This window comes from Kogia breviceps, chromosome 17 (assembly GCF_026419965.1).
Source record: "Kogia breviceps isolate mKogBre1 chromosome 17, mKogBre1 haplotype 1, whole genome shotgun sequence".
Taxonomy (NCBI): domain Eukaryota; kingdom Metazoa; phylum Chordata; class Mammalia; order Artiodactyla; family Physeteridae; genus Kogia; species Kogia breviceps.
The window spans coordinates 46,114,490-46,127,117 of NC_081326.1; positions in this window are offsets into that span (position 1 = coordinate 46,114,490).

Below are 12,628 nucleotides of genomic sequence, written 5' to 3' on the forward strand. Positions count from 1 at the left end.
CGACCCCAAGCTGGTCATTGCCACACGGAGATATCCAGAGAAGAAATATTTGAGTATCACTTGCCATGTGCTGCAGGTTCTCTCCTCTCGGCTTCTGGGACACCACACCTGTTTGGTTTGCCTCCCACTCTCTCCTCAACTTTCTTCTCAAGTTCCTTTTCCTCTACCCATCCTCTACAGAGTGGTTTCTTCAAGGTTTGATCCCAGGGCATCCTCTCTTCTCCCCCTCTACAGTCGGGGAATCTCTCACTTTTGTTCTTGGCTCCGACACCCACCTTCCTTTGACTTCTCATCTTCTCTATCCAGTTGCCTATTTATCTCCCAAGCATGTTTAAGTTCAAAGGAGCCAAAACGGAACTCTTCCATTGGGAGATTTTTGATTACTGATTCAATCTCTTTACTAGTAATTGGTCTAGTCAGATCTTCTATTTCTTCCTGACTCAGTCTTGATAGGTTGTATAGTTCTAAGAATTTTTCCAATTCTTCTAGGTCGCCCAGTTTGTTGATATATAGTTATTCATAGGATCCTTTGCTATTTTGTGATGTCAGTTGTAACGTCTCCTTTTACGTCAATAATTTTGTTGATTTGCAAAGCAGAGTTCCTGATATTTTTCTCTAAATTTATTCCTCATCAAGTCTTGTTACCAAGTTCAAGCTCATACTGCTCATTGCACGACAGGCCAGTAAATTGAGAGATGAGCTGCTGGGGCCAGAAATAGTGACTCTATTTGGAAAGCCAGCAGACCAAGAAGATGGTGGGCTCATGCCCCAAAGAACCATCTTCCCCGAGTTAGAATTCAGGCTTCTTTCACACTAAAAGGGGAGGGAGTAAAGTCCTGGTTCCAGCCAGACTCTAGAGGGGATGTATTAATTTCTTCCTTCATGTAGCCATTCCTGGTAGGACTGGCCAGAGCGTTTCCTGTGAGCTAAACAAAGGTATTTTAGCTTAATGCTCATTATCTGGGAGGCAGGGTTCCCAGAGATGGGCTGTTAAGTATAATTTAAGTTCATAGGCAACATCCCTTTAGTGATTAACTTGTAATAGAATAGAAAGTTTCTTTCCTGTTCGAGTCTTCCACATCTACCCAAATATGCAAGCAGAAATCAGAGTCATTCTTGTTTTCTCCCTCTTCCTTACCCCGACATCCAAAGCATCAGCCAGCTTTCTTGACTCTTCCTCCGTAATGTGTCTCAAATTGATCCATTTTCTCCATCCTCATTGCTACCACCTTAGTCTATAAGCCACTATCATCTCTTGCCTTGACTCTTGCAAAAATGTCCAAACTGGTCTCCCTACTTTTTCCTCTTGGCTCTCTAAAATCTGTCCTCCACACAGGTGATCTTTTAAAAACCAAAGGTTATTCTCTCTTCTGATAAAAATACTTTGCACTGCTCTTAAAACAAAATTCAAACTTCTTACCATGGTCTACAGCAGACACCATAGTTTTTCTACTGGGCACCTGTTATTTCTCTGGGTGCATCTACTTCTTCTGGGTACTAAGTCTCCTGCCAGGACACTGGAGCCCTAGAGGTGCCAAAGCATGTATCGCTCCTATTTTTGTGTATGTTTCATCTGGTTGGTTGAGTGCAAGGGAGGGAACTCTATGCCCTAACAGCAAACATCTTTTGAGTGAAACTATTGTCTAGTTTTGCTTACAGCCTCCTCCTTTCTATAGGATTTGGACACAAGTTCACAGAGGATGGGAGTTTGGGAGACCAGGGGCATGAGGAGGGCAAGAGGTGACTTTTTTTTTTTTTTTTTTTTTTTTCGATACGTGGTCCTCTCACTGTTGTGGCCTCTCCCGTTGCGGAGCGCAGGCTCAGCGGCCATGGCTCACGGGCCCAGCCGCTCCGCGGCATGTGGGATCTTCCCGGACTGGGGCACGAACCCGTGTCCCCTGCATCGGCAGGCGGACTCTCAACCACTGCGCCACCAGGGAAGCCCTGTTATTAAGAGGTGACTCTTAATAACAGCACTGGGAGGCTCTAGGAGCCATCCCTCTTTCTGATATAGCAAAGACCTTGCTCTTTGAGCCAGCTTGCTTTCCCCAAATCGTCCTACTAAGAGGCTTCTCAGCCTCTCAAGCAAATAGAGCCACCCAAGCCTATGTCTAGATAGATTTAGATATATTTGAACAATTTAGCTTTACACTGTTCCCCACGACAATCAATCACCTGCTTTTCAAAAACTCTGTCGTCACTCCAGGCCCTGCCTTTCCCCGCTAAAATATCTGCATACATGCTCGAGCGACCAAAAGAAATACACTGTTCATTCTGTATGGGGCTTATTAGTAAATGCACCTAAAAAAATCCTGAAGTTCTATTCTTATTTGAGATGCTTTGTTAAGAGTGAAAACACCTGCTCTCTGGCCTGTGTGATAGCAGCAATTCTCTGAGATTCGTCAGCTGAGAACCTGAAATTCACATCGATTCATTCAGCCTTATGAAAGAATCTAGCAGGAGGTAAAATCAATAATGCAGATAATTCAAACATGCTACCAGCCCACACATAATTTTTTGCTAGCTCATTTCTCCCCAGCGCGGCCAGGATAACACCCTATGCAACATAGATAATAAACAAAATCAAATCATCTCTCTCATATTTGTGGCTTGTTCCTGGATTTGGTCTCATGGTTGTTTATGAGGGAGTTCTAAACTGTGGAAGGAGTATTTTTCACCCTATTTCCAGTAACTGTTCTATTTTTCTCAATCCTAGATAGGGTTACTCACAGCATAGACACTGCTTGGAACTGGAAAATTTCTCCCACGGCCTTTTTAATCTTCATTTTCCTCCTGTGAACAGTAGGAGAACACACATAGCTTTCCCACAGTGGGGTTGCCCTTGGAGAAGACCTTGCAGGCTCTCCACCCCGGAGCCATGACATACGCAGCTACTTAGATGTTTGCAGCTCGCCAGCCCAGGGGAACAGCTCTCAAGTGGGAGATCAGCATCGTGATCAATGAGGGCATGGACTTTGGTCATAAAGACCTGGGTTTAACTCTTGGCTTTGGTGTTATGGTTGTCACTGGATAAGTCACTTAGCCCCCCAGGTCTCAGCGTTCTCATCATGACAATGGAGCTTTTAATGGCACCTACCTCTTAACGTTGCTGTGAAGGGTAAATGAGCTAATCCATGTTCAAAGTGCTTATTATACAGAGACTGGGACATATAAGTTCTCTGTAAATGTTGGCCATCATTAGTCACAGGAGCTGGGTGAAGGACTGCTGTTCCCCCGAGTATACCTGTTCCAGCCTGGAAGCCGTCCGTGTGCAGCCAAGGGCCATCTGATCCACCGTCTATTAGAAGGGTGTTCTTGCGGGGATGGACACCATCCAGTAGGCCTGGTCAGTTTCCATGGTCACCTCTGGGTGCAAAAGGCAGCTGCCTCTGGGCAGAAACTTGTACCTGTCTATGAGCTCTCTGCCTCTCTGGCCAGAAGTGGAGACACCACGAAAGGGAGAGGGGCCTCTGTACTTTCAGAGACCCATTGGGGGTTAACTGAGCTTGTCCCCACTCTTTGTCTTGCTCTGAGGATGCCAGGGCTTTAAGGACACTGTGAGAGAGCAGGTCCAGGCAGCCCAGCAATGTCAAAAACTGGACAGAAACAAGACCCGGCTATCCCAGTCAGTCAAGGAACAACAGTGACAAGAAGAAAACATTTTTAAGGATTAAAATCATAGGTGCCATCTGTTGAAGACTTGCTCTGTGTTAGGACTTGTGTTCAGGACTTTCCAAGCACCTTGCCCTCTTTCCAACGACACTGTGAGGCAGGCACCATGCTTATTTCCATGTCATAGATGAGACCAAGGCACAGAATCATGCTTGTGGTCTCACAGTAAGTGTCAGAGCGAAAATTTGAACACAGGTTTGTTTGAGGGGGAAAATGCATAAAACATTCTAAATCCTTGGTTTACCTACCCCCCAGTACAGGCAGAGTCGGCTGAACCTCCCTAATGGACAGTGCACCGGGAGCTTCATGCATTTGGACAAATTCCACCTTCAAAATGCCCCGTGGGCTCTCTTGCCTTCTTTTCATCCGCTCCTGAGCTGCCAGCTCTCTACCGAGGCAGCGCTTTCACTGGATTATTACAAATGCAACACCTAATTGTCTGTCCTGCTCTTTTTGTTCCTTCCCCTATTTACTAGAATCAGGAAGTCATGTTTTTCATTTAGGACAAGGCAATTACTCTTCTGCTGACTGAAGACTAGCAGAAAGCAAATGAGCCTCATTTCTCCATTAATTTATGGGGAGAGGATTGAGAGATGGCCTGACTTCCCAGGGTCTCACGCCCTCTCTTCTAGATCTATTCCCTATCTGATGAAGGCATCAGTCACAACAGCCACCACCGAAATGGCACTGACAGTGTAAATGACTGTGGTCCTTTTCCCCTCACCTGGGAAATGATGAATAAAAGTTGCCATCTGCTGCCCTGAGCTCTGCTGTGGTGTGATCTAACTTTATACTTAGGTCTAGTTAACGGCCTGCCTCGCCTGAAGGAGAAGTGTAATAAATATGAAAATCAGTTTGTATTTTTTCACTTGCCTGGGACTCATTTTTATTTGCTCTGCCTGAAGAGGCAAGCAACTCTTTGCAAAGGGAAATGAATAAGACACACCACCTCTCTTTAGTGATCAGAAGTCCAGGTTAACTGTCATATGATTAAGCAAACAGCAAACAAAAATGGTCTGAAAGTGCTTTCTTTTCTTTCAGAGAAAGAATCTCAATTATCTAGCCTACTCTGTGCTACGTGAACATTTCTGAGAACCTTGAAGAGCCCCAAGAAACAAGTTGCCTCCATTTTCCAGGCCGCGGTCAGAGGTGAGAACATTCTGTTCCACATCTTGAGCTTTGCCTTAGAAACGCAAGCCCCGTGGCTCTGGGCTCCTGGCATTGTAAGCTAGCAACCTTTGTTCAAAAGCATCAGCCAAACCGTCTTCTCTCTATTTCAGTTCTTCTCTTTTCATCAGATTATCTGCCGAACCTTTCCTCATTCCAGGTGAAGAGGAAGTGCAGGGACGATATTATTAATTCAGCTGGTACAATGTTAGAAGACCTAGATAATGATGACTCTAAAGGTTCTTAAGAATATGTAATGCTATGTGGATATTTTATCAAGACCTTCTCTGGGTTTTCAGAATTCTCTTTGGAAGTAGTTCTGTGTGAATATGCCTTTCTGGATCTATTCTCACCTCTTATTCAGTTCCCCTCTTTTCCAACTATCACAATCTACAATTCGAAGTTGTTCTGACAATTAAAAAACTCACCCGTCCACATCATCATCACCAGATTTTCCTCTCCAAGCCATTTCCAGTAGAATGTGGCTCACATTCCTTTGTGAGAGAACAAATTGGTTATTCCTTACATCTTACTAATGAGCAGTGCTACACAGAAAGGAAGCATAATGAAATCAGAAACTCGGAAATATCCACAACTGCTTTGTCCCGGGTTTTTATTCGGGGTATGATAAAGTGCCACAGGACATTAATTCAGGCACTGAGATAGATTTTGAAGTTATTGAAAGAACTTGCTGAATTTCTTTAGAATTAACCCAAAGGAGCAGACCTCTCTTCTCATGAGAATTATTTGGTTTAAAGATTAGTGGAGGGAGAATTTACAGTGTTTCATTTCACATTTAAATTTCATTTCCTATATAAATGTTTTGTGGTATCATATTTAATTACTTTTTATTCCCCAAATTCCCTTTTTCACATTTTCGAACCTCCTCAACCAAGTCAAAAACTCATTTCCCCTTTTGCCATTTTAATATTGATATTTCAGTTTCCCTTTCTTGTTTCCACCCTGGTTGTCACGTTTACCCCATCTGTCTGCATCACCTGAAGTCCAGGGGCATCGTACATTTCCCCCAGGGCATGGAGTCATTCTTCAAAGGCGAGAGATGCATGAATGGGCCCACGTCAAATGGCACTTGCTGACTTTTTTTACCCAGATGCAGAGAATGGTATCAGATTTTGTCCTTTGGGGCGCTAACCTCAAGCTCTTCCTTTACGACAAAATTACAATTTGTAGAATAACGAGGACCTGTCAGCTAGCCAAGACTGGGGACTGGGAGGGGTGCTCAGCGGAAGCTGCTTTAACATCCTCCAGAGGGAGGGTAGGGGCTACACTTCTGGTTTGCTCCGCTGAATCTGGAGCAGTGGAGTCCTTGCTGAGGGTGGCATTCAGGACTGAAGAAACTTACCTGGGGTCCGCCCCTGGGGGCCAGAATTATTGCGGCTATTGCTCTTCCTTTGTATTACTTTTTTTCACTTGGACAAATTGAAACTTATAAGGCAGTGAATCTGTCTTTACTCATTTTCAGATGACTGATCCCGATGGCAGGTTTGGGGTCCCGTGGAACTTCTGTTCTGAACCCTGACTGCCTCACCAAAGGTCTCCTTTCCCTGGCTAACCATAGTTTGGGCAGAGCGAAACCCAGTGCTCCAGTTTCCATAGAAATGAGTCAGGGGTGGTACCCACCACAAGGGGTGTTAAAGTCTCAGACATGTTATTTTGAGAATCCCATCATGTAACAAATACTACTCAGCAATAGTTTTTTTTTTTTAAAAGGTGTAAGTTTTATTTTGTACTGTCTCCTCCTTAAAAAAAAAAAAAAAAAAAAAAAAAGCCTGTATGCCATACAATGTTTTTTGCCACATATTCAGGTATTTTAAAAATTTTAATATATTGACCATTATCTCTCTGGCATATCATGGCTAATACTTATTTTAAAAAAACCTTTCTGTATCACCTGGCATTAGTGAGTATTTCATAAAAGTAGGTAGTCCAATATTATTTGTTTGTTAATTCAATCTGAAAAGCCTTTTCTTTAAATGAAGGACTTAAATCCATTATTAATTATTATTATATGTTTTTCCCATCTTCCTTTTATAATCTAAGTCTACATTTTTAATATTAGCTTGTATCCCTATTTTATTTTTTTTTAACATTTTTATTGGAGTATAACTGCTTTACAGTGGTGTGTTAGTTTCTGCTTTATAACAAAGTGAATCAGTTATACATATACATATGTTCCCATATCGCTTCCCTCTTGCGTCTCCCTCCCTCCCACCCTCCCTATCCCACCCCTCTAGGTGGTCACAAAGCACTGAGCTGATCTCCCTGTGCTATGCGGCTGCTTCCCACTAGCTAGCTATTTTACATTTGGTTGGGTATATATGTCCATGCCACTCTCTCACTTCGTCCCAGATTCCCCTTCCCCCTCCCCGTGTCCTCAAGTCCATTCTCTACATCTGCGTCTTTATTCCTGTCCTGCCCCTAGGTTCATCAGGACAATTTTTTTTTTTAGATTCTGTATATATGTGTTAGCATACAGTATTTGTTTTTCTCTTTCTGACTTACTTCACTCTGTATGACAGACTCTACGTCCATCTACCTCACTACAAATAACTCAGTTTCGTTTCTTTTTATGCCTGAGTAATATTCCATTGTATATATGTGCCACATCTTCTTTATCCATTCATCTGTCGATGGACACTTAGATTGCTTCCAAGTCCTGGCTATTGTAAATAGAGCTGCAATGAACATTGTGGTACATGACTCTTTTTGAATTATGGTTTTCTCAGGGTATATGCCCAGTAGTGGGATTGCGGGGTCGTATGGTAGTTCTATTTGTAGTTTTTTAAGGAACCACCATACTGTTCTCCATAGTGGCTGCATCAATTTACATTCCCACCAACAGTGCAGGAGGGTTCCCTTTTCTCCACACCCTCTCCAGCATTTATTGTTTGTAGATTTTTTGATGATGGCCATTTTGACCGGTGTGAGATGATATTGCATTCAGCAATAGTTTTGAAAGGCATAATCGACTTCATTGCTCTGGATGACTTTGGCTAAGGCTTTCCAAAGTTGCAACCATCCCCACTTTAAAATAATTCATTCTTGGGCTTCCCTGGTGGTGCAGTGGTTGGGAATCCGCCTGCTGATGCAGGAGACACAGGTTCGTGCCCTGGTCCAGGAGGATCCCACGTGCCGCGGAGCGGCTGGGCCCGTGAGCCATGGCCGCTGAGCCTGCACATCCGGAGCCTGTGCTCCGCAACGGGAGAGGCCACAGCGGTGAGAGGCCCGCGTATCGCAAAAAATAATAATAATAATAATTCATTCTTTTGTTGGTTTTTCAACTTGATGGAAAAAGATGACTAACCCATGCCAGTCCAGTTCTAGATTCTGAATAGATGGTTTAACATAATTTATTATGTTACATAATATTATGTAAATTTACATAATAAATTATTACATAATAAATTATGTAATAATTTATTATTACACTTTATATATTACATTTAATTTATTACACTTATTCTTAAAGTTTTGGGAGAAAATTCAATACCAGCTAGAGAGTCGTAATTAAAGGAGCACAGAGCCAAGCAGAGGCTCCAAGCCCCTATTGAAACTTCAGCTCTACCAGAGACAGCACCTTCTTCTGTGACTTTGGGTGATTCCACAAACCTCTCTGAGCTATGATTTCCTAGTTGGTAAAATCGAAGGACTGGATCAGCTGATCTCTAGGTTGTTCTGGGTTCAAAATTTCTCTGAATTTATGGCACTACATAATAGCCAGAAGAGATTCCATGAAAAAAATAGACTGTTGCTCTGTGATAATGATTTGGTAGGGATGGTGGTAAGAAATTTTGTTTTCAGGAAGGTTGATAGTAGTAACATCATAAAGGAAAGGAAAAGGGAAGGAAGGAAAAGAAAAAAGGCTACCATTTACCAAACTTTTGCTGTGTGCTAAGCAAATTCACAGACATTATCTCAATGAAAACACATAATTTCAGAGATTTCCTCTGTAAGGGAGAGCGATGCCATTGTTTCTCCTTTCCCCCAAAGTGCAATGATAGCTAACACTGATGAGTGCTTTCTATGTGCCAGGCACTCTTCCAAGCCTTTACACCTACTCACACAATTCATTATCCCCATTTACAGATGAGAAAACTGAGGCATAGGTGAAAGTAACTTGTCCAAGGCCATCTAGTTGGTAAGTGGCAGCGTCAAGCTCCACACTCAGACAATTGGGCTCTAGAATCTATATTCTTAACCACATCTCCATACTGCCTCTTGTCATTCATTCATTAAGCACATATTTGATGAGCACTGACTACATGAAGACATTGAATTAATCTTTCTTAAGGATTCCAAGCTAAATGAGACAACATCCTTGTCCTTGAGAAGCTTAAAATATACACAGTAGATGTTCAGAAATGTGTGTGCAATCAGTGACCACACACAATCCGAGAACTTGACAACTATCTCCTGTTTTCTGGAAGTGTTTGCAGTTCCATTCACATCAGTGGACAGTACCTGGCAAGAGGGAGCCCTGCTCCAGGCCCCTGTTCTAGAGGTCCTACTCTGGTTTTCTCTAGGGACAAGGAATCCAGGGGCCATGGGCTGCATCCACCCGGAGTCTGGGCCCCAGCCCCTTCTAACCTCCCTTCTGGGTATCTGGGACCTTGCAATTCCCTGCCCCAAAGGCCCTGACCCTACTTCCAGAGCCTGCACTGGAAGCAAGCTCCTTGAGGGCAGATTGCATCCCCCAGCCACAGACTCCTCAGCCAGCGGGGTGGCCAAAGGCAGCGATTTGTAGGAGGAGAGAGTAGATGGAACGTGGACTTGTCGGTTTACAGGGACATGTGTCCATAAGGACTCTTGCAGAGCAGGACTGACTTGGGGGCAGGGAGAGGAGTCACAGACTGGGTCAGCTCGGCCTGCTCTGCCATGTTCAGCGCAGAACTTCAAAGACTCTGAAAATTCTACTTTAGAACCTGGCCTTTCAGGTCGTTATGAAGATAACTTGTCGAGATAAGAGGACAGAACATATTTTCCCTAAGTGTGCTAACTTGGTTTATAAACCTTTAAAATGTCGATATATGGTATGAGGGTTTCCATTTATACTCTTACCCAGGCCGCTTAGCCTGTCCACAGGTTTTGAATGGGCAGTTGTCTGATCTCAGCACTTTTTAGGGGTCCTTCTGCATGGGGTCTCAAAGTCCTGCTGCTGCTGTCTCTACCATCAACCCCCTCTTCTCCCAGCTGGCTACCTAAGGGCCCCATAGTAGAAGCTTCTTGGCCGCCATGGGGCCTCACCTCATCCTCCTCCCCCATCAGCTCCCTCCCACACAGTGGGTTCCATGTGCCACTATTTCAGTCACTTCCTGGTCCCTCTGTCTTTGCACATTACCTCTTCCCAGGCTTGGCTGAACCCTCACTCATCTGGAACTTGCACCCGGGTAGCTGAACTCTGCTGAGGAATCTCCACAATCAGCAGCCTCAACTGGGCTGAGGACTGCCCCCCAAAAACTTACAGCTCAGTCTTCCAGTCTCTGTAATCATGATGGAATCCTCCTCTATTTTTCTCAGTCTCTGAAATGCTCCTCCACTCCACTCTCAGTGGCTAACCTTGCTTCTTACTTCACAGAGAAGATAAACCCCATCCCTTTGGAGGACCCTCAACATCCTGGTTCCAAATCTGAAATCCTTCCCGCCCTCCTCCTGCACTCCTGTTACAATAGTGCAGATAGAGGTGCCCTCCTTCCACGGGGGCAATCCCATCACACTTCTGTGGCTCTCCCCCTCCTACCCCCAGGTTTCAGTATCCTCACCTCCTCCTCTAGCCCTAAACATGCTCTAGTTTCTTCAATTAAAAAAAGAATTCTAATGTGGACTTTCCCTCCAGCTGCTACATTGCTGTCTCATCCCTCACCTCTCCTTTACTCTTGAACCCACTTCAATTTGGCCTCTACTGCCAACATTCCACTGAACTTGACCTCCCTGATGTTAGATCCCACGGTCCGCTTCTCGGTCTCCGTGTGATGCAATCTGCCTTTTGTAGATGCACAGTCAGAACTCTCTCCTCTCTCAAGCTCGTTGACGTGCCACTCTCCTCTACGATTTCCCCTCAATGGCCTTTGCTGGCTCTTTCCCTCCACTCACCCTCCAAATGTTGAACATCCTCCGTGCTCACTACCAGACTTCTCTTCCCATGCTACCTCCCTAGGATCTCACTGACTCCTATGGTCCCAGCCTGGACCTCTCTTCTGGACTCCAGCTTTGTATTTATCTAACTGCCAACTTGACATCTTCCTACACATGTCACCTGGGCAGCTCGAAGTCAACGAGATCACCATTTCACTGCACCTGCTCCCTAATCTGACTCAGATGAGCCCCTACCTCTCTTCTCACTCACCACTCCAGCTTAGCCTCCTCCCAGAGCCTCAGGAAGCTGGGTTGGCAGAGTACCTTTCTGAGGCGTCAATCCACATGGGCACTGAAACATCGCTGGAATCAATCAGAAACATGATGCCGGTTTATGCAGTTTTCCATTCCTGTCTCCGGTCACTGGCAAAATGTCAGTTGGCCCTATTCCCAATTGGTACATATATTAGATACCTTATTTAGAATCTGAATATGTGACAAGAAAAAATGATTGTTATTTATGATCCTCCACTGCCTGGTAATGGAGGATCTTTCAAAGCTGAGTGTGGACAATATCTTCGTCATTCAAGTCTTTGATACGCCTGAAGAAAGTGTTAAGCTGTGGTTGAAATATCAAACGAGGAGTCAGATGCCGGGACAGAGGTAAGTTGCTTCTCATAAGAAAGGGAGCAAGATGGGGGACAGGAGAGATTGAGCTGCAAGGGGTTGGGAGGCAGGAGCTGGGGAGGTTGAACACTAGAAAACAAGAACAGGGAAGGCCAAGCTATTTGGGGAGAGAGACATTTCTTCAGGTATATTTCTTTTTTTTTTTTTTTTTTTTTTTTGGTTTTTTTGGTACACGGACCTCTCACTGCTGCGGCCTCTCCCGTTGCGGAGCACAGGCTCCGGACGCACAGGCTCAGCGGCCATGGCTCACGGGCCCAGCCGCTCCACGGCATGCGGGATCCTCCCGGACCGGGGCACAAACCCGTGTCCCCTGCATCGGCAGGCGGATTCCCAACCACTGCGCCACCAGGGAAGCCCCTTCAGGTATATTTCATATGCTGATGCCTCCTAAATTAATTTTCTAGCTGAGACCTCTCTCCTGAGTTCTAGACTTAGAGCCATGTGATAAGGAGAACTAGCACTTATAAAGCCACTTTTACTATATTCTGGCAACTAAGCTAAGTGCTTTACCTATGTGAACTCATGGCTCAGAGGCATTGCAAATTCAATCAAAACAGTATTCCTCATCTACCTGCCATTTCCAGACCTCTCCATGCAGATACAATACTAGTTTGCCTCTAGGATTCCTCTTCTCAGTAACTGACAATCCTATCCACCCAACTCCTCGCATCCTCCCACATCATCATCTCTCTCTGAGAGCCTCCTAATGCTCTCCCAGGACCCAGTTTGGCCTCTCTGCCACCCATTCTCCACCTACCTCCAGAGTGACAGTTCACTAAAGCAGATCTGATGCTGGCAGTGCATGGCTTCAAGCTTTCCAGTGTTTCCCATTGCTTTTAGGATGAAGTCTAAATCCCTTGCTATAGTCCTTTCCTTGCCTGGGCTGTGCCAGACTACTCCTGCACCTCCTTTCTATATATATTATTATATAATATATATTATATAATAATATATATAGAAAATCCTACCCCACTATAAAACTATTAGAACTAATAAATGAATTCAGTAA